The sequence below is a fragment of the Hylaeus anthracinus genome, unplaced genomic scaffold (assembly GCF_026225885.1).
Source record: "Hylaeus anthracinus isolate JK02 unplaced genomic scaffold, UHH_iyHylAnth1.0_haploid 3, whole genome shotgun sequence".
NCBI lineage: Eukaryota > Metazoa > Arthropoda > Insecta > Hymenoptera > Colletidae > Hylaeus > Hylaeus anthracinus.
The window spans coordinates 6,967,442-6,992,795 of NW_026535284.1; the positions used below are offsets into that span (position 1 = coordinate 6,967,442).

The 25,354-nt window shown below is 38.6% G+C and overlaps 1 protein-coding gene across 15 annotated transcripts in view; it reads left to right on the forward strand.

The window, feature by feature from the left end:
- Positions 1-25,354, forward strand: part of LOC128894056 (proteasome subunit alpha type-5-like) — a 196,488-nt gene that overhangs the window by 46,561 nt on the left and 124,573 nt on the right. The gene's annotated exons all lie outside the window — the stretch shown is intronic.

Sequence of the window (25,354 nt, forward strand, 5' to 3'; positions counted from 1 at the left end):
AATGTTACAAGATGCAAAACAACACTCCAAAAATTTAATTAAAACATGAAACAACAAATTTAACTGTTCCGTCGAGCAAACGCAGCGAATAAATCGCTACACGGTGTCCCATTTGTTAATAAAATTTCGCCCATCTCTGTCCACGATTCAGGTGTGCCAATTACGGTCCGGGAACACCTCGCGTTATCGGTAACGAGTGCTTAACCGTCGCGTATAAAGTACAAAAGCAAAGAGAACAGTTTACCTTACGGTAGGTTCGCAACCGCAGGCGGTGATGTTGCCCCTGCTGCAAGCTGCGGTCACGGCGTACGTTACACCCGCTGAACTTATTGCGTACGTGAAAGCTGCTTCCCTGCTTCCTGAAATAGATCAGTGAGAAATTTCCTGTTAGATGTGGCGTCGGAGCAGGTCTGTCCAGTTTGCGCGGTAGGTAGGGAATGCGCTTAGGGATTTGAAGCTGAGAGAAACGAGGAGCATGTACGCGACAGATAGGGCTTACGCGAATCATCGAAGGCCGATTAGAGACTTTATAGAAGGAAAACGAGTCGAGGAATTCGATAATTACGTTAGGGGACACTCGGTATGCACGCTTTTTGAGCAGGTGGATTCGTGAGATGTTTGCCGGTGGTTAGTGGTAATTTGAGGATAGGAATATTGGCGGGGGAGTATCGACGACACTTATCGAACAGTTTTATGATTTTCTTGATAGAAAGGTAGTTGCATATGGAAGATGGTTGAAGGAGCTAGCGCGTTATTTAGGTGATGTTTGAAGAACAGTTTGAGAACTTTGATTAACGAATCAGGGTTTAAATAATAGGTTGATTTCATTGGAGGGTTTGATATACAGTGTAACAAATATTCGTACAGGAACCAATTCAAAATGAAACTTCATATATTCATTTTATTAATAAATTTTAGGAGAAGAAATAATTAACCGACATTCCTACATATTTTTAGAGTAGAATTTTCGTAAATTAAAGTTTATTATTTTTAATGTTAGCCTCTTATTTCTTTTCTTATTAATTTTATTTTAAATTGGTTGCTGTACGAATACTTCTTACACTGACTGTATAGCTCTAGGAGACTGCATCTAAGAGTTGTGGTCTCTGCCAGATTTAAAACGAAATGATTTATGAACTCTGTAATTTATAATTATTAATGAGCTATTAGTGATTATTAACTATTACGTATTACGTTCCTGGCAGGGGCCACCGTTTCGACGGTGGTTCGGGGAGCGACGCCCCCGCCGTACCCGAGTCTCACACATACACACATACATATACATATGCAAGTACTCTTCCTAATTTACAACTTGAATACAATTTAATCATCATACACAAATATTGGTCATTTGGTGGTCCACGCAGTATCGCAGCGCCAGCTGAATTCGCAATTTTAAAAGGGAGCAAACGAAATTATTTCTACTCGTAATTAACTCTGAAGAGTAGTTAATTTTATTATAGTGGTAGTTAATTCTATCAAAGTAGTTTAGTGGCTCTGTCTGTGGTATTTATTGCTACTTGTTACCGTCGATCATGCTCTCTTTCATGACTGCGAAGGCTTCGAAATACCACAGACAGAGCCACTAAACTACTTTGATCGAATTAACTACTGCTATAATAAAATTAACTACTGTTCAGGATTAACTACGAGCAAGAATAATTTCTTTTGCTCTCTTTTAAAATTGCGAATTCAGCGAAGGTTAGATAGGTAGTTTTGCTTCCACTGACACTTGTCCAGTTTTACAGTAATATTCATAGGTCACTAATGTTAACAATAATAATATATGAGCTTTTTATAAGGTCCACTGTGTATATATGTATAGTAAGTCATATAGTAGGTCTATAACAAATTAGATGTCCCTCCATCATAAATTTGCAGCTAACACAGGTAGATCTTGCTTCTGTTGACATTTGAGGCCTTGAGATCTAGAGTGGCCTAAGTAACATTTTTTTAAACATTAAATTATGGCCTAAAGCGCATAGCTGATAGGATGTTTAATAAAACCAAAGTGACGTATGTTTAATTTCTTCAATCATTAACAGATAGCATAGATATAATTAAATGAAAATCATAGCTTCCAATTTCTCTTTATACGTTAGGACTATAATTTTGTAGATAGGCTACTCTGGTTCTCATGGCCTCATTTTTCCTCCATTATTGCAACAATGTTCGTATTTGCATTTATGTTAGGAGTGATTGAATATTGAGGTTTCAAGAGGTCAACTGTGATCACAGATTAGATGTGCCTCCTTCATTAATTTTGCAGCTGACAGATTGACTTGCTTCTGTTGACATTTGTCCTCCATTACTGTATCAATGTTTGTATTTGCATTTATGTTAGCAATAATTGAATATTGAGGTTTAAAAAGGTCCACCATGTATACACATATATAATATCATATTTAGTATCACAGTTTAGATTAAAAATAAAGAAAAGTATTTTACTTTCTCACGTCTACAATCATATTCGTGGTAATCATCCTAGTATCATTTGAGCCATTCACTGCACAAACTGATCAACTCCACCAGTCACATAAAAATTGTAAAACATTACCGATTATTTTGTTTTCCAATTCTTTCTTATTAATTTTATATACCGTTGGATGAAAGCTACATATGTATGCATTCTACAATATTTATTTGAATTTATATTACAAAGATAATTTTAACAAACAATATACATTATTGCATCACATTTCTCAATTTTTTTGTTTTACGGAGTTGATCGATTTGTGCAATGAACGTCTCATTCGTAGCAACTTCCTTTAAAGAAAGAACAATTCCGACACATAACGAACAGGATGAATGTTTCAAATTAAAAATTACTATGACGGAGCAGCGTGCGCTACTCCTCAGAAAACGTCATTGAAGTGTCACAGGAGTCAAGATAACTATGTCACACTGTTCACAAGCATCAGCGACACGGTGTTTACGACTGAGAAGTCACGGCATGGATTAGGCTTGGCATTACACCTCGTACCTCGAACCGATCTAATTCGTTTCGTCGGACAAGCATGATACATCAACCGGCGCAAAGCCCACACTGTCCCCCCAGCGTTTCCGTCACACTAATTTACAACCATCCGACACACGTAGACTCGCGTAAAGCGCGAGGCACAATTAATTACCAGCGCGAGGCTCTTTCAGCTCGTTTGCCATGCTGAGTGAGTTACCGCGCGTTCCTTTCTTCTCGGTGTTGCTTCTTTTTTTTCGCCAAGCCACGGTCGTCGTTTCAGCCACCTACGCGGCGCTGTCCGAGTTGATTCCGCGTTCGAAATGGCTGGCAGCAATCCACCTCGCTCGGCTTTAATTCGAACGTCAAGATCGCGCAAAGTAGGATTGGAAAACCCATAGGCTGCGCTGGGGACGGTGCGCGCGTTGACAGGGCAATTTCCATGGTCGATCTTCGCCGAGAGGCCTCTTGGAAGGCTGTTTCGATTTTTGCTTCGTGGATTTTTAGATCTCTTTCAAAAGAAGAAGAGGCTCTTGGCCACTTTGATCGGAAATTTGCTTGGTGATTCGAAATTAGATGGAATAGTTGAAGACTTGAGGAGGTTTCATTGTTGGCGAAAGTTAAGAGTGAAGTCGATTTTCTTTAATTTTCTCAAACTTCGGGGTTTTTATGTTTACTTGAGGGCTGAGGATAGGCTTCTTCCTTTCTTTTCCTTAGGATCATAGGAACTGGAGAGAAGAGAGAAAGGGAAAGTAGTAAAGGGATGAGTCGTTTCGAGTCGTGGCACTTTGAAATCTCTATGAACTTCGAAAAAATCTGTTTCAAGAATACTCATCCGTAAAATAATATAATATTCGTTGTCTAGTTTCTGGTTTTTCGTATCTTCATTCAAGTGAATTATATTCCAAGTAAAATACATGCAATCATCCACAGAGTGATCATATTCTTGTACAGTAGTTTCTACCACTGAATCCTTCTACCTCTTTCATACAGATTCATCAGTTTATTTTAAAAAATCAACCTCTTTCAGCATCAATTTCTATATTTTCTCAACTCTTCAATGACTTCAATCTTGGTAATCTTCTTCTACCCTAAACAATAATTCCAATCATTCCAATACCCAAGGCATATTCCTCACTAGTTTCCATTAGTTTATTTGAAAAAAAAAGAGAATCTCCTTCAGCATCATTTTCTATATTTTCTCAACTCCTCTATGACTTCAATCTTGGAAATCTTCTTCTACCCTAAACAATAATTCCAATCATTCCAATACCCAAGGCATATTCCTCACTAGCTTCCATCAGTTTATTTGAAAAAAAAGAGAATCTCCTTCAGCATCAATTTCTATATTTCCTCAATGACTTCGATGTCGGAAACCTGGGAAATGTTGGAAATCTTCTTCTATCCTAAACAATAATTCAAATCATTCTAATACCCAAGGTATATCCCTCACAAGTTTCCATTCTGAACCAATTAGCCTCCCCAATTGCGAAAAACTTCGCAAAATACCAGTTTGCCCTCTTAAGTCACCGCTGACAGTCATCCATTGCGTCATATATCCATAGCATAATCTCGTCGACAAAAACGAATATAAGAGTCGAGCAGAGTCGTGCCGGGAATTTCGAAACGAATCGTTCGCGTATTCCGTCATTAAAACGCGAGTCGCGTCCTCGCTGGTTCGATTCGCGTGTCATCGACTGGCAAGAAGCGTCGCGATTTAAAAGATCCGGTTAACTGTAATTACGACGGATCTTCCTACACGTGGCTGCACGATAATATAGCCCTGGTAGATGTTTGTTATGCCCACGATTATAATTCATAGTCGCGTACATGCGCCCGTTGCGCGTATTGTGAAAGTAAACACACTTATGCGCTTTCGCGAGTCATTCGCCGTCATTTCTCCCGTTATCCCCGCGATCGCGATCGTGCGTCGTAATTATTTCGAAGAATGAACACCCTTGTGTTGGACGGATAAAATTATCGAATAGTGGAGTATTGAAATTTTAGGACAGGATTAGTGAAGAATAGATTCACGAGGATTATAGGTTGAAGAAATCGATAGCGAACCTATGTAGGGAAGATTCTAAATATAAAACTTGTTTAGTGGAATGTTAACCCTTTGCACTCGAGTTTTTCATTCTGGTATCTACCAGCAGCTCGAGATTCTATTGGCACGAATGCTACGATTATATTTACTTCGAAAATGAGATCTCTAATTTGAGATGTGAGAATCAGGTCACCTTTGCCTCAACGACAATCATTTTATTGGGACTTCGAGTTCCAAAGAAATTAAACCTAAAGAAAATCTAGCGGTGACTGAGAGTCACCTTTCGAGTGCAAAAGGTTAAGACTAAAACTAGCTAGCCATGATCGGCCAGGCTCGGTACTCCAACTATAACTAGGGATGGGATCAAGTTGAACACTTTGACTGTTATACATTTTTCATGTTAATATCCTCGATGTTCGTTAAATTGCAGTGTGAGAAATAGCCGAGTCGTTATTTCAAATCATTTTCAGTGGTAGTGAATTTAAAACTTGCTCAGTGGTATGTTAACACTAAAACTAGCTATGCCCGTCATATGTGTGTATCTTTGTAATTATATAAGAGAGAGACCCTGTCCTTAGAGAATTGTAGTAGAGCCATTGTTAATAATTGAGTGATTTTAAATAGAAGTTTGAAGTACACGAGTCAAATTGTGATCGACTTGGTAGTTTTAGTGTTAATAGCTGCTTATTTAATAGTTTCGAAACAACTCGTTCACTTATCGAAAGTATTAAGACCGATATACAATACATCGATTAAAAAATGAGCCCTACAATTAATTACCATACGTCTATGCCAATTTAACGACGCATTTATGGATTATCGCGTTGCCTTGTTTCAACAATATTTATTTCGAGTCCTAATAGTCATTACTCTTCTCTGAGTTACACGTCGAGTTATTTCTTTTTCCTGTAATTCCCGTATTACCGCGCATTCGCCGATAATAATCTTTCACTCGATGTGACTTTAAACGCTAGATAAAAAAGGCTCGCAGAATTCGTAATAGCGGTGAATTTCCTCGCGGCAGCTGCCGCGTTTCGTGTCGAGTGGCGTATTCTTAAATATGTATACATTTAAGAAAGGAAACGACGATTTTTATTACGTAACTGTGCCTGAGTACTAAATTACAGTGTCCGTCGTGCTCGAGGTATTTTCGCCAAGCATAAAATTTGCTGTGAATTTTAAATTTAACGGTCACCCGAGACCTGAAGAACGAAGAGCGCGAAGCTGCCGAACTGGCTGATTTTTACGAAAGGAACATTGACGAATGAATTCAGAGATGAACGATTAGACAAACACACAAAATGGAAAGGAAAAATGAACATATCGGCAACTACCCTATCCCTAATTTTCCTCGGTTAATTAAATCACGCTTTCGCTCTCGGGTTTACCTGCACGCGTGAAAATGACGTGCGAACGCAACAAGATACCCCAGGAACTCTTAGATAAAGTCCATCGCGTGCAGCTGCCTACACGCGCGCAATGCAACCACCTTTTGCTCTTATTATCAGTGAGCGGTCTCTTCGGCAGGGATGCATCATCCTCGTCGCACCATTGACCGATAGAAGAAGAAAACGAGCGTATTTCGCGCCTGGCGAAGGTGATCGGGCGCCATGATCGGCAGGCTCGGTACTCTAACTGTAACTAGGGATGGGATCAAGTTTGACTGCCATACATTTTTCATGTTAACGCCCTCAATGTTCGTTTAAATTGTAGTACGAGAAATAGTCGAGTCGTTTTTATTTCAATGCATTTTCAGCGGTGGTTGAGTTGGTAGTTGAGTTGAAACCCGATTCAAAAGTTTGCTGGTATCAGACTTTACCATGATTGAAGCTAGGTATTAACCCATTCACAGCCAACTACGAGATGTCTCGTAGTTCAAATTGATTGTAATTACTCGAGAGATAAGTTTATAGCTTTTTGAGTCACGAATTATTCCAAAAGAAGATCATAAATTTGTAACCCTTTCGAACGTTCATAAGTGAGGACACAAAATTGCCACACACAAAACCGACACTATCGTTTAGAGTGAATGTCTTTATTTGTGCACATGACGTTTAGTTTCAGAGATAAAAATTGAAAACTTAGAAGACCTTTCCCTTACGATCCAATGTTTGCATCGAATTTGTAACTTTTCAATTTTTATTTTCGAAACTAAGCTTCCTATGAAGAAAGAGCTGTTTTCCTCGAAAACTACACTATCAGGATTTGTAAACAAAATTTTCCATACTAATTTTAGTCCAAGTTAACCCAAAAATTAAATTACATTAGTATGAGAAGAAAAAAAGAATTCAGGTCTGAAAGGGTTAAAACAACAAACTTTTAATATCACTTTTTATTATCAAAATAATAACCTAGATTACACATCTGTATTGAATCTTGTCGCTCTAGGCAAAACGTTTTAAATTTGCCTGACAGTGAATGGGTTAATGAGTGTGTTGGCTAGAAAGAACGAATCTATTTTTGTGAAGGTATAGGAAAGGTAATTCGAAGATCTTAAAGGGGATACGGTGGCTGTAACGAGCCTCGTTGACAAACAAAAATACAGTTCAGGTGTAAAAGATTTTTCTCTTCCATTCACATCAAGGATTCATAGGACTTCCTTCGAATAACTTCTCTCGAGTTTAAATGGACGACATTTAGGTTCCAATCTACCAAATACTGCCTCAATTTCACCAGATGCTCGTGTACGGTTTAAATCTACCAATTCGAAGGTACTTGCAGGAGTGTTTGATCCCATCACTAGTTATAACGCAGCCAAGATTCGTATCTCTCCGCGATCGACTCGTTGATTTATAGGACACCAGAACGAAGATCGGTATCTGCCGCTCGTTCCCGCGTGTCCCGATGCGTCCAATTTATGTAGCACGCGACATCCTCGCCCGATTCGAATACGATCTTCGGAAGAGGGACCATTGCTCGCTGTTTGCATGCGCGAACAACGCCTTCCTTTCTTGTTTCGCTGCGTCACCCCCCCGCTTTGTTGTGACAAAACACGATTCGATGGTAACGAGGGTTTCCATTTTGCGTTTGACGGCTCTTGTTGTGCATCGGCTGGTAATGACTCCGAATGGACTTTAGTGGGACTCGTTACCAGTTCTGCTACCAGGGTGACAATTTTAGTGCTTGGTTTCAAAGAGTAAGAAGAATTATCGGAGTAAGTATTCTTTGTTCGAGACGGTTAACACTGGAGCTTCCTTATTTTCTAGCGGTTCATTTTAATTGGTAGTATCTTTTTTGATATTTATTGACGTTCGTGTCTCTTGTTTGCTATTAGAAGCTTGTAACTTGCGATGGTATTCGGATTGCAAGCAATTTTGTTCAGTAGGTTCAGTAATTTATTCGTTCGTCGCCTTTTATGGGCTAACCATTACCCTTTTGATCACGGGACGATTTTTGCTGGAAATTCTAAGAGGCATAGAGGTGTGAATTTAAAAAGGAATATTAGCTTATAGGGAATGATATGACGGAACTTTTTTTATATGTATAGTTTATTCATAGGAGGTTCAGTTTCAAAAGTAAAAATTAAAAAGTTAGGAAAACGTTTTTTCTTGAAATCTCGGAATGGTCTGATCCTGTTGCTGTTGCTTAATGAAAAATAAAACAACAGTCGAACAGTCGAATTTAAAAGAAATATCACCCTATAGAAAATGACAAAACGAAACTTTTTTTATATTTACAGTTTATTCATACGACGTTTAGTTTCGGAGATAAAAATTGAAAACTTAAAAGATCTTTCCCCTACGATTCAATTTTTGCATCGAATTTGTAACTTTTCAATTTTTATTTTCGAAACTAAGCTTTCTATGAATAAACTGTAAGTATAAAAAAGTTTCGTCTCATCGTCCCCTATAAGCTGGTATTTTTTAAAAATTGATTTAACGAATATAAATCTTTCTCGAGGGTGTATATGTATACGCCCTTCGCAGTCAAAGGGTTAAGTGCGACGAGTGTAAATTGAGTTATGAGAAACTAACACTCTCTGGTGCGTCTTCTTGTATATTCCAATCGAGTCTTAATGTAATTTAATTAAACACAGAAAGTATAGTTTCCTTTTTAAATAATGTATACGAAAAAAAATGTCCATCATTTTGCAAAACATTTGCAGTCGATGCTTGTTGCCGTCGATACCGTGGACTTTCACGTGTAATTTATTGCAATGAAACGAGTATGTACTTTCACCCGTACGAATTTTGCGGTAATTTGCTTATATCGGACGTGACGTTAAAAGCAACGTCATTTGACAAATTAAACTGGCATATTCTGTGTGACACTTGCACCCATATCGACGATGTAATAGCAAGGAGAAATTCTAAAAACAAAAGTAATAAATACAAGATGTAGCGCGCTTTTCAAAAATACTATTCTCTTTATCAAAATTATATGGAGGAACAGAAATTTGATAGATAATAAGAAGACGAGTAGTAAATATTTCTTGCGTCAAAGTTCTTTCCTCTTGCTTGCACTTTCCTGTGCAGCTATTGCACGCATTGAAGTCTCCAGCGGTAGTGAAGTATTTGAAGCTACACAAGCTCGAATATCTTCGTCGGTATTGAAGATGCACAAGAATTATAAGAAAGGAAATTACTCGGTATAAAAAGAGTAACAGACAGTAGAAATTTTATTTTTGAAATGTTGTTTGTATCGTCTATTTTTTTTTTAACAAAATTATACGTTCTTTCTATTAGGTAAGCTAATTTTATCTGCCACTTATTTAAGTAGATATAGATAGATATTTGATATTAACCACCTCCACTAGAGGCCTTTTTTTCTAGTATCTCTACCAGCAACTCGAGATGCTTTCTTAGCATTCTATCGCCACGAATGCTAAGATTATATTGACTTCGAAAATGGGATCTCTAATTTGAGATTTAAGAATCAGGTCATCTTTGCCTCAACGATAATCATTTTATTGACGCTTCGAGTTCCAAAGAAATTAAACAAAGAAAACCTAGTGGTGACTGAGAGTCACCTCTCGAGTGCAAAGGGTTAAGTCGAATAATATTTACCTCAGCAAGCAAGATACACCTAAAACTGCGTTCAAAGCATAATCAACCACTGTTATACAGACAATAGTCACTATAAAGTTTCATAAAATTAATTTCTTTATAGAGCGATTAAGAGTAAGTTTAATTTGCTTAGTTCCTCTTCCAAAGAACAAATTTCATTTCTAACTAAATTCATGAACCTGTCCGACACTTCGACGACGCACTGACCAGTTTATCTACAATACCCCAATTAAACTTCCCCTTTACTCCCACAAAGCCGACGTCAGCACCGTAATTAAGTACAACCTAATCCAACAGCCACCACCGTTCTTCCCCTACAATAAAAGATATCTTTACCACCAGCAGGTAAATTTCTCGTCCGAGGGGACTTCTGCGTCGATTCACCCAGGCTGCTGGTCGTTTTTCCAAGCGGTCGCGGTCGATTGTCCACGTGTCAGGGACGTGGGGGACAGTTAGGCGGGCACATCGGTCACAGGCTTGATGAATTTATGCCGAGCGTTTATGTCAAAAGACGGCAACGCGTACATCTATTTAGAGTCGGAAGACGGTAACGGGGAAATTTATCGTTTCGTCGGCGTCCGTGGCGTCGGCGGCCTCTCAATGGGCGAGGGGGCCAGGAGAGGTGGCCTTTCCATAAATTCATTTCAGCTGTAAATTGTGAACGCACCAAATGAGCACCGTTTCCATATTAGGCTGTGACTCACGGCGATTCCGAAGGGTAGACCTCAATCTATTTGTATTGCGCATTATACAAGACTGTGTATCGCGTCGTGTACTTACCAACGTCTTGAGGATATTATAGATCGCGTGGACCGAACCCGACGCGAGCCTGTACCTTGCGCGACATGAAATACTGTGCCCGAGGTTCGTGCGTTTCGATCCATTTTCTCCTGTAACCCTTCACGTATTTTTTCTTCTCTATGCGAAGAACGCAGTGGCGGGATTTATAACGGAGCAGATGAAATACACTGGAAGATATTTTTGGGCCATTTGCATAACACGAAAAAGTGGAAAATTCGTTCTTGTTACCAGAATTCTTTTTAATTCGATCGTCAAGTAAATTGCGCGCATATGTGTGCTTCGATGATAGTGGCCAGAAGAAAATGCACGCGTACAGTCAGTCCCAGATATATTCGTAGCCTCTATGTCTATCGAAAACATTTATTTGAATTAAATGATAGGTTTGATGTTCCCAAATAAATATGTATTATAAATGTATATATGTGAAAAGTTTGTTCGTGTACAGATTTATCATGAAACATTTGTTTCGAAACATCAAACTCATCGTTTAATTTAGAGTTTCTTTCATAGACATAGAGGGTACGAATATTTATGAGATTGGCTGTATATGCGCTAATTATGCAAATGAGTTAATATTAATAGATCTTTAATAGTCGAACGATAGATTAATACTGTTTATTAAAAACAAGAATATTGGAAATATTTCAAAATAGAAACAGTAAGACGGAGCATAATTAATTCATTTATTCTCCAGAAATTAATAATAATCCTCGTTTAGGTTGATATTTAGGGCGAAGGTCTCCTCTTTCAAAAATAACATTTACCACCAAGCAATGCCTACACCTATTCTTATAGATTAAATTTAATAAATTCGTGGTGTGTATCGTTAATAGTCGCCACAATGGCGCCCAGTGTAGTGCAAGGATGTAAATATCGTGTACGACTTCGCTTCTCCCGGCCGAAATCAATGTTCTAAATCGACCCACGAGCGATCTGGTAGTAGGTTGCAGCAATAAACCACGTAGTAAGACCGAAAAAGGAAAAGATCGGCTCGTAGTCGCAATCAATCGGTAGACCTGGACAACTTTTAATTTATGTCATCGCGTTTTAAGTGACTGCCGTAACGGTCCTAGGATAATTTATAAGCGGCAGCGTCCTATGCGTGGGAGATTGTTTACGATGATTGCGGGCTCGAATTTAATAATGAATTCGATTTCGTCATGGCGCCCAGCGTTCGAGCGCCTCACGGTCATGGGAATACGGCTGGCGCGTTAATGAGGAAGCGTTTATTGCGACCTTTAACGACAGTGACGCTAATTGCGAGTCATTAGAATGTTCTTTGCGTGAGCGGTGAAAAATTGACGGGGATTCTTCGAAAATAATCGCTCGGTACTTTTATAAATTATTTCTTGTTGTACTCCTAAGGCTAACTGTACTGGTAGGTATTTTTAGCACAATTATATATACTTACTTTAGGTAAGCTAAGTTTATCTGTCATTTGTATATGAATATCGATAGATATTTGATATTAGGACGAATAGGGTAATTGCAAATTTTTCTGCGATTACGATCGTATTTTCATGCGTTTTCAGACATAGAAATTTTCTACCTAAAAACCGACTTCAGATTCGTGTTCCTCGCCCTCAAGAAACTTAGAAAACCATGCTTTCGTCAAAATCAAAAATCAAAAATTTTCAGTTAAAATAATTCATTCAAATAGGGTAGAACATACATAGGGTACCTGTTTTAAATTTTTTATTAAAAAGAGGAACGCGAATCTGAAGTCGGTTTTGAAGTAAACAATTTCTATGGCTGAAAATCCCTGAAAATACGATCCTAATCGCAAATTTTTCTGCGAACAATGTTTACCTCAGCAAGCAAGATACCTAACACGGCGTTCAAAGCATAGTCATCCATCTTTGTACAGAAAATAATTAATCCTTTGTACTTCTAGGGCTAACTGTACTGGTCAGAGTGAAAATTTGTTGGATCAATGACCGCTTGTAAAATGGCTGGGTATTTTCAATTCTTTCGAGACTTCTTTCAATTAATCATTTTTATTTCTTGAGAAGAGATCAAAGGGTTGATCACGATATGGCCTATGGTTCTCTGCCTTATTTTAAACATTGCCTTCGTAAGTCCAGCATGAGAATCAGAAAAAAGGAATTAGAAGCACTGCATGCAAAACTTGTCTTCCCTCAAAAAATTTCGAAACAATTTCTTTGAAAGTTCCAAGAGAAATAGTTTCCTTCTAAATTTCCGCACGCTGCTGTACCTATTTCTCATCTGTTTAGAATATTCTGAACTTTGAAAATATACATATCTTATCGTTTCGACGAGTTCAACATCAAACTGCAAATAATGCCATTTCATCCTCGTTACTTTGCGTCTAACGTTGTATACGATCGGTTACGAGTTCCGAAGAAAGTCGCGCTATCGCCGAAAGGACTCCATATTTCAATACTTTGCATTACAAGCTGTTGGCAAATGGATCTACTTTCACACTTTGTCGATACAGAGACGGGGCAGACGTAACGTATACTAATACCGGCTTGCAGATGATTTACGTCGCAGCAAAAGCGTTAGTTTATTATCCCCTCGCGATGGCGGAGTTCGGCTCGATAATCGCGAAGCCTCTCCTATCGGAAGACTGCTTTGCTCGCGCATTACTCCGTTGTTTAACCCCGTTCCATGCTCAAGAAATACACGGAACAAAGCAGGAACATCTTTCATTGGTAAATATCGGACCTCGAATCTTTTGTCGCGTCTATTTACGGTTGAACTTTTAACCCTTTGCACTAGAGGCCTTCTTTTCTGGTATCTGCCAGCAACTCGAGATGTTTCTTAACATTCTATTGCCATGAATTCTAAGCTATCTAGATTTGAGAATACAGTCACCTTTACCTTGCCGACCATCGTTTTATTGATACATCGAATTCCAAAGAAATTAAATCTAAAGAAACATTAGGTATTGTAGATTTGCTGCGTGAAACCTAATCGCGTCTCTCAAGTCACCTCTCGAGTGCAAAGGGTTAATAATGCAACTTGTAACGTGCATTTATTATTCCCGAGATGTTCAGAGAAGTCTTCGTCTAAATAACTTTCAGAAATCTTAACCAATTGAATACTAGAATCGAACAGCTGTGTTAAAATTGCATTCCTACAATTCTACCGAACAATTTCCCCTCCCCGCGATCCTCCGACGAGAACACACGACGGAGGGGGTAGATCCGAGAGGGCCGCGGTATTTTATTGCGCGACGCGATACGATCATGCTCGTTACCTTTAATAAGATCGCTCGCGAGGCATAAAATCGCGAGGGCATAATAATAACGTCCCGCGAGCGCATCGCCGACCACGGACAATGTTATTGTAGGTGGAAGTGTGACGCATCACCGTTTGAAATACTGCTATCAACGTCACGTTCCGACGATCGGGGAAGGTCCGAGTGGACGCCGGACGCGAGATTTAGAGCTTGTCATGCCCGTATCGTTCCAGTTTTACCGCCTCGGGCGTCTCGAATCGGCCGTATATCGCCCACCGCTAATTAGCTGTCCGCTAATTAGCGTGTAGTCGCTTTCGCGGCTCAATCGCGCCGAATTCACGTCCAACGGACACGAAACGTCGCGCACCGCTCCGCGAACGATCGACGTTTAAGGCGCGAATCGAGCCGGACTGGTTTCCCTCGGGTTTCGATTCGATCGAAGAAGTTTCTCCGTGTTGCGAGGGAAACTGTTTTCGTAAATGCACGGATCGGTGTAATTTAATTATCGTAAAGAATGTTTAAGGATGGCAGCTTCGAGAGGTTCCCTCTTTTTCAACTGGGTAATTCTCATTCTTGCTATCTTTTTCTTTTGTTTTTTTTTTTTTTTTTTTGAAACTTGAATAGCCGTGCAAACACTCAAGCTGTATCGTTTCGAGTATTTCGCGCCACACGATGGCTAGAGACTTCGATGCGTGGATGTAGCAAAAGAAAGGAACTTGGGAGAGAAAAATACCGTGGAACTATTTTTTATTTCGTTAAATGTTTCTGTTCTTGCATTCAATTTTTTTTTATACACTCGAATGGTATTTTTGAAAAAAAGAAACAGTTGGAAAAGTATGTACCTGTCCCAGAAAGTACGTTCTCACGTTAGATGCTTATGTTTCATTAACGATCCGAGTAAGGAAAAACAATCGTATCAATACTCTGTTATTAAATTATTCTATTCTACGTTAAAAGTTACAAAAATCTATTACAAATATACTGAAGTCTTGTATGTCATAACCGAAGATCCCGATATTATTTCTCCAACAAAACTAACGTTCATCTCCCACAGCTGTTCGATTCCAACATTCAATTGGTTACGATTTATGAAAGTTATTTAGACAGAGACTTCTTTGAACATCTCGGGAATAATAAATGCACGTTTCAAGTAGCATTATTAAAAGTTTTACAAGTTTTTATAGGGAAAATCCTGTGTAGCTTAGGAATTGGCTTAAATTGTTCCTGTTTAGCCGAGGAACAAATTGAAATAGTTCTCTAAACCCTACTTTGGCATTTAGTAGATACGCGCATTAGGAATACTACTATTTCAGTCGAAAGAGAAGCCTGCTTAGCTATGTGTCACGGTGAATCGTTATCACGTGTCAAATTGTCACGATATGACACTTGCCTACTTTAAAGTTAACCCAAAGTGCTCAACCAACGATGCTCCGATAAGTCGGCTCTCTCGCAACGAGTTCGATAAACCGACGCTAAACATTAGACGAGCATTCAGCTTCTTAAAAACCCTTTATACTCGCAAGGGAAAGAGGAGGTTTTCCTTTTTCTTCCATGTAGGAAAAGGCCACTCGAAATAGTCCAAGAAAGTAGCAAGGATGACCCCCATCGATCTTCTAAGAGAAATAAATTAACAAAATTGAGGATGATCGATCAATCGTGTCTAGTTAACGCCAGGAATTACTATTTCTTTTCATACTTGGGGAACAAACTCGTCGGTACTTGTAAAAAAAATCTAAAGATTTGACGACGAGCACAAGAATCAGGTGATTGAAAATTAATACAGGAAATGGACATGCGAAATCATTTTCGCGATTCATTTTATTCTAACATCTTTATTATCAAACGTCACGTCAGTGTGACATTTTTCAGATATGCACCTATAATATTTGTAAATGATTTTCAATCATAAAAAATCTATGACTCCGCAACTCCACTTGGGAAAGTGTTATTTGCTACTTTCTGAGGTTCTCAGTGTCTTCCTCTACACCCGACGAAAAAGATGAATAAAAACTTCATCTACAGTTTTTGATTTCCCTTATTGGAACAACCTCCCATATTCGCTAGCGTTACTTATTGAGATTTTCCACCTTTCATCTTTCAATCTATCAGAACCTAAAAAACTCGTTCCCGCCTTCCGCGGGAGAAATCAAGTTCCTCGCAAACACCGAGTCATCCATTTCTTCGTCATAGTTTCTAGGGATTTAATCGCGTAAAGGGTGACCTGTCGAAAATCACGATTAGTCATTAGCGTTTTCTTCGTCAGGTCAGAGTGACTCACTCGTGTTCCAAATATAAAATTAATTCTGTTCGTCTGCACGCGAGCTACCAGTCATTAACACGAAACTGCTTCGAGGTTGAGCGTGCCTCGGCAACGAGGCATCCCGCTTCCTTGCGACGGCTAAACCCGGTAAAAAGTTCACTCTATTATCGCCTCGGAAGTGGCTCGCAACCAAACTCAATTATGCGTTCGCATGCGATGGGAATACGCGGGTCATTCCTTCGTGAGATTCTGACCCCTTCGCGAATAAACGGGGAATATTCTGTTTCGAACTCGACATTTGCTAATTCATCTCGATGAAAATGTACCGTGAAGTTTGATCTGTTATTCGTAGAAGTGAAAAGATCTTTGCCTAAAAAGTAGAAGCACAAAATTTGTATTTTGTTCACTTTTCATTCGTTCAAAATTAAACTGTATTTCTTTTTCTAATTTTTGTTAGATTGAATTTCTCATATATTAACCCTTTGCACTCGAGAGATGACTCTCAGACACCATTAAGTTTCACGCAGCAAATCTATCAGCAGTGTTTCTTTAGGTTTAATTTCTTTGGAACTCGAAGTATCAATTAAAATGATTATCGGTGAGGTAAAGGTGACCTGATTATCAAATCTCGATAGCTCAGCATTCGTGGCAATAAAATGCTAACAAAGCATCTCGAGTCGCTGGTAGGTTCTAGAGAAAAGGCTTCCAGTGCAAAGGGTTAAATATATAAATTATTTAGGTACAGCCTCTTTAAAATATAATTATATTTAATATATATATATATATATTGGACATTGTATTTTAGGTATTGTCTAATAATATGATATAAAACAAAATAATTAGTATTAGGTATTGGATTAGATTTTAGTATTCGATGTAGTTTGTGGATAATATTTCTTTTATCTATTCAATGATCGATGCATCCTTCAAGGATGAATTTAAGATCCTCAGATAGGTTAGCATTAGGCTGGTCAGGTCTCCATACTAAGTTGTTTCGTTTAAGAACAAGGTGAGCTAATGAAGCCTTTTGTAGCCAACGTTTATGCATCCACTCGCATTCTGCCGATTGAATTGGAAAAATATCTCCTATATATCTATAGCCAAACGAACACAGCCTAGACCTAATGGGAGAACAGGATTTTCATTAGCATAATCGTCCAGTTATTCTTTGTCGAATTGATTCTTTTCGGCGGTATACACAAGCGCAGATGTTGGATTGAAGTATAATCGTAGGAACGATTCATGTTTCGGCAAGTTTGTGGAATAAATTAGAGTTATTTTCAATAATTATTGCTCTAAAAGATTTAGTATTCAATAGCTGTAGTGAAATATTTATTGGTTAAAAGAATTGGTAAACAGAAGAATTTAGATTAAACGTCGATCTAAATTTAGGCAAACTAATTTTAATCATAACAATTCCTTTGTGTTCTCTGAATTCTTTACATACAAAAATCGAATTTTTTCGATAGAATGTTGAAAATATTCTTTTCAATTTCAACAGTGAAGCACACACATCGAGTCTATCGAAAAATGATTTCAACAAGATTACTTCGATACTGCGTACACGTACTATTCATTGCATAATATTATCCAGAAAATCCGCATTCCATACCATTTTAGATAACACGGTGCTTTGTTGGGTGGGCAATAAAAATAAAACCAGTAGTAATTCTCAGCCACAAAGTTTCGACGCTATCGAGCCAATTGCGCGCGATTTAATAATGTTCTCAAGAAACCGGTCTCGTAATTCTATATGTTCGTTGGATAGGCTTTTCTTAGATCCCACTCGATATTCCCGATGAAATTCAATATTCCGTATAATCGATAGATGTCAATACAATTTACATTTCTCCTCGCCACTTTCGATCCCGGTGCACGGAACCTCGCCGGTGCCAATAATTTGCTCCAATTTACTGGTGCTCCGATAACAGCCACGCTATGTTAATCGTCGGGCATGCTTTTCTATCGAAATTGTGGCTTGAATGGAACCGATGACGGCTCTAATAAGGTAGAATCGTAATCGGTTTCATTAAAGACCGTTCAAATGTTGTAACGGCGGTAAGGCGTGCATTTGAATAGATAACATCGTGTTGACATCTGTATAATGACCTTTGGCGAAATGTCAGCATAAGCGATCGGTGTTCTCGTACGTGCAACGAGTTTTAATAAAGCGTGGGGGATTTTTCTTTGGGGGAATCGATTTTAAGCATTTGCATGAGAAAGGGGTCGATACGTCCGGTTCTCAGACTCCAATTGATTACTGCTACATGCTATGGGGCAACACGAGAGGATGGAAACGTTGGTGAATAATTAATGGAACCAAATAATAATCGAAAAGATAGCTTGGAGGAGTTTCATTCGAATATATTTAATATCGTTATAGTATGGAAGAATTGTGTTAGTATAACGTTCTTGGTTGGGACTTGAACCCTTTTCAGTATAATTAAAGTGAGTAGCTAAAATAAAATAAAATATGTTATGTGTACCTTTATATTTTCAATAGTATCCAAATAAAAACGAGAGTTTATTTTTATTGTGGGTAGTATTGTTTATCTTTAGCTTGTATATATAACATATTATTATTATATAGGTACTATGAACGAGTCGATACATGACCTAAAATAAAATACAATATGTTATGTGTACCTTTATATTTTCAATAGTATTCAAATCAAAATGGGAGTTTATTTTTATTGTGGGTAGTATTGTTTATCTTTAGCTTGTATATATAACATATTATTATTATATAGGTACTATGAACGAGTCGATACATGATCTAAAATAAAATACAATATGTTACGTGTACCTTTATATTTTCAATAGTATTCAAATCAAAATGAGAGTTTATTTTTATCGTGGGTAGTATTGTTACTGTATCAGGTACTATAAACGAGTCAATACATATTATAATTATTAAAATTCCACGAAAGTATCGCAATTGTATAATTGCATTTATTGAACTCTAAATAATCCAAGATACATGAATTCTATTTTCTCACACAAAGAAAGAAATTCATAAGGAAGGTACACAGCCAAGCTATCATTTTAATTATTACTTGGTTATATTACATTACCTGTTTGCATCTCGCCGTCCGAAAGCCCACGAAACAATCGCGACACGGTTTCGTGTAGCAAAGATTAGATAATGAGCGAAAAGTGGCATGTGGAACGAGTACTTTGTACGCAACTATTTACTTAAAATGTATGTCCGATAAATTTGCATTCCACTATTTATCCCAGCCACTCTGCATAGATAGTGATCGTTAAGACTGCTGTCTTTCCTCTCGCTAAACCGTAAAACGAATCGCAACCGATCGCTTCGGTTGCAAAATAAATTGCAATTTAGCGAAGTTCGCGGCGCAGACTCGCGAATAGAAGAGGACAGCCTCGAGCTTCCCTTGGTTTACGATTGATTCGACGGGAATCTTTCATTCGATCTTCTTTTTTTTTTTCTTCTTCTTCTTTCGTACAGGGCACCATGCTCTGTAACGGATACTCTGTAAAGCGAGATCGTGGACAGCTATGAATTGAAACTGATTCTTGTAAGGCGAGTTGAGTGGCTTGTCTTGAGGCCGAATCCAGCGTGTGGGTGCCGCGGCAAGATGGAAATTTATTATCGGACATTCGTTCTCGCGAGCGGGCCAGAATAAAGTTGCAAGCAGAAATAAACGTTGCTAGAACTTGGCCGCAATCAACGGCGTTTCTAGTTTCATCCGCGCTTCGAGGCAAAATGTCAACACCTAATAACGAGAATGCTAGATGGCGAGGAATTCTTACGCTTCAATGTCCATTTCAGAGCTGACCGCAAATGATATTTACAACAATTACGCGCGAACGTACTTTGTCGTCCATAAAAGTTGCGCAGAGGTACACTGGATGCTGTTGAAACGAGTCGGAACATTCCACGAAGTTTATTTTCTTTTTACTCGAATCGAAGGTTCGAATAATATCGAAATATTTTACAGTGAATATCTATAAACTGTTGCGTTGAAAGAACGTTATGGATAAATTTTTAGAGGATGGTTGTATCCATCCCCTGTGAGATGAGGGTTTGTTTTAGAACTATCGAACACTTCATATTTATAAACATTAGAGATTAAACATAGTTACAGCAATACGCGTACTGACAGTTTCGTAATAAATTATGAAGTACAGCCATTGATATTAACAGTTTAAATTACGATGCACACTCGATGTTTCTGTTACAAAGATGGAGATAATCAAACGTTATCATCCTGTAAGTCGAAGGCGTCTTCGAACGATATAGAAGAAAAGTGCTTAGGATGGAAATCTGGAACGTATCACCCCTGTTAAATTCAGAAAATACGGAATCTTTCCGACGTATCTTTTTAAAAATTCATCCTGCAGAGGCTCCAAAAGTAGATGATCGAAATCTCCTCCTCCTCCCCCCCCCCCCCCAAAAAAAAAACAAAAGCCTGAATTAGACCTAGCATCTAATGATCTATACGCAGAGTGCTCTGGGAAGATATGCTTCCTCCCAATCAAAATAAAAAGTCGTCGGAGCAATTTATCCTTATTCTATTACCTGACGAGAAAATCGCCAGGTATGCAGAACAAGTTTTTCGTGAGCTATGTGCGCCGGGGCTGAATGGCGCGTGTGGGTGCCGAAAAGACGAGAGAAGCTTAGATACGCCAGGCGAAAGAGTGGAACGGGTCGTTGAAACCCGAGGTTATCTCGGTGAACAGGCATGTCCTGCCACCACGCACCAATGTTTCCGTCTTGTACGCTCTCGTGTCCGACAAGATCTTTATTTTGCCGTGAGAAAAATTTATCTGCGCCCGGCAACACCTGGCATCACCTCCCGCAATGGCTCGTAACCCAGGCTCCCCCTGTTGTCTCTTTCCTTCCCTGGCTCGAGGTTGAAAGTTCATTCGCGCCTCCCCATCCTCGAACCCTTTACTGGCCCGCGACGTTTGTCACAGATCATTCGACCGACGCCCACGCGCTCGAATCGATGGCAGATCCATTCAGTCGGCGCACCTAACGAACGAGCTTGTATGCCTCGCGTTGATCACTGTCCTCTGCTACGTCACCATTTTTCAATCGAGGAACGATTATAGCCGTTAATCGTTATAATCGTTAATCAAGTTATTGGATGTACTTTGTGATTAATGCGTTAAAGCTAGTAACGGCGTTGAGTGTGTATCGAATAGGGTGTCTGTTGTTTCTAGATGGAACTTCATTGTTTTGTGAGTTGTTCCTCTGTGGCTCTAATAATTCGATCAATGACTATATTCTTCTAACTCATAATGCTGAGTCGAAGTTTGATTTATCCTTCTCGTTAAGAAAGGACCAATATTTATCAGTTTCTATCAATTCTAAATATTCTAGATATCTTTCATTGTTTAGCGAGTTGTTCCTCAGTGGCTCTAATAATTTGATCGACGACTATGTTATTCCAACCCATAATGCAGAGTCGAAATTTAATTTATCCTTCTCACTATTGAAGGATCAAGGAATTCTATGCACACCTTTTATTGGCTCACATTTATTTTTGAACTATCGAAGACTTCAGATTCTTCAATTTTTCATCGATCTAAAGTAGAAGGAATCGTCACAATAGCATCTAATATAAGAACTATATTCTCCACAGAATACATCTCTCTATTCTTTCGATTTTCTATTAACACATTGCTGACCGGTCCCGAGTATACTCGTATTTGCACTTGCATTATCCATGTCAGTTTATGAGATCCACATTTATGCATGTAAAATATTTCATTTCGATCCATTATGTTGATAAAATATCAAGTTTATCGGAGTTCGTTTAGATTCTTTTAATTTCACATTCAATTACGAAACGATAGCCGGTGATACGAAATCGCTCCTGTGTAAAATTGCCTAGACTAAATTGGTCAACGACGTGTTAATTACGATAACACCTACCTGAACCTAGTCCTACAAGTAGCATCGACTAACCGCAAAATAAAAACGAAGTTCTCTTTTCCGATCAGTGATATTATCGCCAATTTGGCGTTACCCGGTGCTCCACGCGTGCATAAGAATTACTGCTATCTGAATCATCTCGATTGCCCTCGCATTCCTTTGTTACCTTTACCTTTGTTCTCGCGGAAGATGCTATCGCGTAGACGTATTATCCTCCGATAGATAACTATCATTACTCAATGATGAAAACTCGCGTTCGATGGCGCGGAACGTTCGTTTAAAAGGACAAGGGAGGCATGCCTCCTCTCGCCGTGAAACTAACTATTCAAAGTATACTATGCACCGCGTCGTCATTATTGATATTACCTCAAACTTTTAGCGATCGCAACGCCCTTATATATATGCCGGCGTTCCTCGTTTTTCACCCCGTTTATTACTCTGATTCATGTTTCTGTTTGCATCACGCATTAACGCGTATCGAAGCGGCGAGCTATTAATACGCATCGTATTTAACGACCTGCTGCCGGATACTTGTGAATCAAAGTCGTGCATTAATTCGAGGTTTAACGACGGAGAGAGACACTGGCCATTTACATATGAATAAGTACCTGCTTTATATTACGGGAGGGAGTAAGACAGAAGGAGAGGCGCGGAGAGCAGGAATTCGGGATAGATAGATGAACTTTGTGGTGTACAATTTCACGAGGTATGATTTAAGATTGGCGTGACTATATACGTATAGGTATTATTGTAATTAAGAGGAAGCCGAGTGAATTGAGATATCCTATGGGAAGTAGTTGTTCTTGCATTGGATATTATACATGTTTCTCACCGAGAACTTATTATTAATCTTAAATAGACCAAATGAAAATTATTATGAATTATTTATAATTGCAATTCTATTCGAGATGTGTACCTAATGTCTATTTTTACTGCCATTAAATAGACCAAACTAAAATTATTTTGGATTATTTAGAATGGCAATTCTGTTCGAAGTTGAAAAGAACTCCAGATGAATTAACTACTGAGTAGGAATATTCAATGTGAATATTCAACAGTTAATTGGTCGATGACTGTACTGATTGACTATACGTACATAGGTATTATTGTAATTAAGAGTAATTCGAGTGAATTGAAATATTCTATAGGAAGTACTTGTTCTTGTATCGGATATTATACATGTTTCTAGTCACTATATTATCAATCTTAACTAGACCAAACGAAAATTACTTTGGATTATTTACAACTGCAATTCTGTTCGAGGTTGAAAAGAACTCCAAATGGATTAACTGTTGAATATGTAGTATAACATTGATGTGAATACTTCTGGAGTTTGGTTTTGTCAATGACGCGAAAGTAATGAGGGAATACGTTTTGCGCGTCAAACGAGGCGACAAAGAGCGCACGGGCTTGAAGATGGACGATCGGAGAGACGACTTTTACGGTCGCGTGGCATTCTTCGGCAATCGTCCACGCCAGCCCCCACCGGTTCAATGAATAATCATTGTTCAATCATCGTAAATGCTCGGCGACGATTGCCTCCGGGAAGGTCCGACTCGAAGATCGGAAATCGATAGTATGCGACTCTTGGTCAGCTGCAATTGTAATTTATAGCGTAGAGCCTTCCCACTGCCTGCTTTGACATTTTTCTCTATAGCATTAGCCATTTTTAGCTACGAATTTTAATATGCAGTTTCTGATCCTTGTTGGGGGGAAAAAAGGTGGAGTTATTGTTTGCTAGGAAATATGTTTTTTTTTTATGGCTAATGTATACGTAATATATGTGTTTATATATGTCTAAATATGTAGATTCTTTTGTCAAGGAGAATTTAAAAATATTTAATGAAGTTCATGGGGTCCAATCATATTTTGTACATTTATAACAATGATATATTGTCGTCATCAAAAGTTATAGATAACTTGTTCTCATTTTCAATTTCTTTCATTCATTTCAATTCATTTTTCTAATTATTTCTACTTTTCTTTCTTTATTTCTCAATGTAATTTCTCAAACGTTTTTCATGTTATCGTTTACTTACATTTATTACACCAAAATTCGGTGTACTTTTTCGTAGATTTGAAGAGTATTGTTTACGACTATTGAGTATTGTGTCTAAAGTCGAACGAATAAGGTCGAAAACGTCAATTCACGTAATATTCAATGAATGGATTCACATAATGTTCACTGCACAACTCGCTGCGTTAATTTATTCACGATTACTAGAGTCCGGAATTTTATGCATTTCTAGGAAATTTTAATGTGTGACAAACTAGAAAATGTACACAGTTTACAATAATATAAAATCATATTGAAAGTAAAGTTCACATTGTAATATACGAAGAGTAAAATAAATTTCTGTATAAGTTCATTTTTTTTTTTTTTTTTTTAACACGTTTACAAAGATTCTGTTTCGCATAAAGATCCGCAGTCCAACGATTATAAACACTGCCCATTCCTCAAGTCGCATAAAGTTCGAGACTGCCCCGCCAACATCGACATCCGGTTAAACAAAAACGTCGTAATCGCAATTCGTCGCAATTAGCGCCAATCGAAAGTCACGAATCGTCCCGGGGGCCCTAACGAATAAACTTGTTATTCCGAGGGGCCCCATAAATAATTTTTTACGCTCCTAATGAGGACCACCGTAGCTCGGGACGCATTCACAATCATGTACGTTCGAGTTTAACGAATCGCACGGGGCCCGAAGTTCTCGTTTCCGTTTCGGTACGAGGGGCGCAACTCGACCAACGAAAATCTCGCCGTTGAGAAAAATCTGATAAACGCGACCGTCTGTTCGGGATTCGTACTTCACGGGGACAGATTGAACTCGATCAGATACCGAGACAATTAACCAATTACTATAATTAAGACACACGCCTCCATTTAGCAGTTGTTCGATCCGAGGTCGGTCGTTGAATTTGCATTCGAATCTACTTCGGGCCAGGCTCGGTTCCTTTTCTGCGAGGCATCGTCCCTTAACGATCTGGGAGGTTGAATTGATTTTTCTCTTAACTGATCCGGCCCCCGAAACAAACACCGGTTCTGCTACCTTTCATTCGTTTGTTAACATTCGAATACCTTTCGGCTGGACCAAGTGGGCCAGCTTTTATTGAGAGTTTCGAGTGGAGGAATGAATTTTAACACTAAACCTACCCCGATCGGTCAAACGA